The sequence below is a fragment of the Chiloscyllium plagiosum genome, unplaced genomic scaffold (assembly GCF_004010195.1).
Source record: "Chiloscyllium plagiosum isolate BGI_BamShark_2017 unplaced genomic scaffold, ASM401019v2 scaf_25856, whole genome shotgun sequence".
NCBI lineage: Eukaryota > Metazoa > Chordata > Chondrichthyes > Orectolobiformes > Hemiscylliidae > Chiloscyllium > Chiloscyllium plagiosum.
This window is the reverse complement of record NW_025200044.1, coordinates 2,145-4,646: the sequence shown is the minus strand read 5'-3', so window position 1 is coordinate 4,646 and position 2,502 is coordinate 2,145.

Genomic DNA, 2,502 nt, shown 5'->3' with positions numbered 1-2,502 from the left:
ACTGAAGGCAAAGCGATACAGTTCCAAGTCAGGATGGTGAACTAACTTGAGGGAAACCTGCAGGGCTCGGTGTTCTCATGCATCTGCTGCCCTTGTCCTCCTAGATGGTAGAGAGCATGGGTTTGGAAGGCGCTGTCAAAGGAGTACTGGCAAGTTGCTGTGTTGCACCTTGTGACTGGCACACACTGTGTATCAATATGGAGGGAGTGAATGCTTACATAGGATGCTGATTGAGTGGGCTGTTTTGTTACAGCTGGTGTTAAACTTGGAGAGTGTTGAAGCTGCAATCCAGGCAAGTGAAGAGTATTCCATTACACTCTGAACTTGTAGATGGGAGACAGGGGAGTCAGGAGGTGAGTTGGGGAAGATAAAGTGGCTCAGTGTTTAGCACTGCCGTCACACTGCTCTCGGGACCCAGATTTGATTCCAGCTCCAGTCGACTGTGTTGAGTTTGCACATTTTGCCATGCCTGCGTGGGTTTCCTCTGGGTGCTCCAATTTCCTCCCAAAGTCAGGACAGCACGTGGCTCAGTGGTTAGCTCTGCTGCCTCACAGCGCCAGGGGCCTTGGTTCAATTTCAGCGTCGGGGGACTGTCTGTGTGGAGTTTGCACATTCTCCTCATGTCTGCATGGGTTTCCCACAATTCATAGTATTCAGGAATGTGCAGGTTAGGTAAACTAGTCAGGGGTAAATGTAGAGTAATAGGGAAGGGGAATAGGTCTGGGTGGGTTACTGTTCGGAGGGTCGGTGTGGATTGTTGCACCAGAAGGCCTGTTTCCACACTATGGAGATTATATGATTAGATTCCCTCCAGGGCAGAAACAGGCCCTTTGGCCCACCCAGACCCATCTCCCTCATGCATCTCGAAGTATGGGCAATTTAGAATGGCCAATTCACTTAACCTGCACATCTTTGGACTGTATGAGGAAACCGGAGCACTCGGAGGAAACCCACGCAGACACAGGGAGAATATATAAGACTCCATAATCAGTCACCCAGGCTGGAATTGAACCTGGGACCCTGGTGCTGTGAGGCAGCAGTGCTAACCACTGAGCCACCGTGCCGCCTTATGAGTTGTAAGTTGTGCAGGTCCGGTGAATTGGCCATGCTAAATTGCCCATAGTGTTAGGTGCATTAGTCAGAGGGAGATGGGTATGGGTGGGTTACTCTTTGGAGGTCGGTGTGGACTTGTTGGGCCGAAGGGCCTGTTTCCACACTGTAGGGAATCTAATCTAATGCAAATTGTAGTGCCCAAGGCTGTGCAGGCTGGGTGGGTTAACCATGGTTAATGCAGGGTTTTTAGGATACGGTGATGGCTTGGGTCGAGGTGGGTTGGCACAGAATCACTGGGCCGAATGACCTCTGCCTGCCTTGGCAGGATTCTGTGATTTGATACCCGCTGCAGGATTCCTGACCTCTGATCTGCTCTGTAGCCATTGCAATAATATGGCGACAGCGTTCAGGATTCACACTCAATAACAATCACAACTATTCCCTCCCTGCATCACTGATCCTCAATCGCAGCAGAGTCTACCATCTACAAGATGCACTGCAGAAATTCACCAAAGGTCCTCAGACAGCACTTTCCAAACACACAATCACTCCTATCTAGAAGGAGGAGGGTAGCAGATACATGGGAACACCTCCACCAACCTACAAGCTCCCCTTTAAGCCTCTCGCCATCCTGACTCGGAAATGTATTTTCTGTTGCTCACCTCATCTACAAGCGGAAGGGGGAGAGGGAGGAACTCAGAAATTGGAGACAAATCTCACTATTGCATGCGGATTACAAAATTATGTCAAAGGTAATCGCCAACCGGGTCAGGTCTGCTCTGGGGTCGGTGATTCACCCTGACCAAACCTGTGCTGTACCGGGCAGGAAGATCGCTGAGAGTCTCGCACTCCTCAGGGATACGATCGCCTACGTGCAGGACAGAGGGTTGGACACCTGCCTGATCAGCCTGGACCAGGAGAAAGCTTTTGACAGGATATCACACAGGTATATGGGAGATGTTTTCTCCAAAATGGGCTTTGGGGAGTTAATCTGCAATTGGATCAGACTGCTCGACACCAACATTGTCAGTGCAGTCTCAATCAATGGGTGGGAATCAGATAGCTTCCCAGTCAGATCTGGAGTCAGGCAGGGCTGCCCTCTCTCTCCTGCCTTGTTTGTGTGCTGCATAGAGCCATTTGCCGAGTCCATCAGGAAGGATGCGAGCCTGAGAGGGGTGACTATTCCTGGCAGTGGGGGCCTGCAGGTTAAGGCCTCCCTGTACATGGAAGACATCGCCGTTTCCTGCTCAGATCCGCTGACTCATGCACATATGTGACCAGTTCGAACGGGCCACGGGGGCCAAGGTAAACCGACGCAAGAGCGAGGCCATGCTCTTCGGGAACTAGGCCGACCAATCCTCGATCCCCTTCACCGTCAGAACCAACCACCTGAAGGTGCTGGGTATTTGGTTCGGAGGGGCTAGGGTGTGCGCCAAGTCTTGGGAGGAG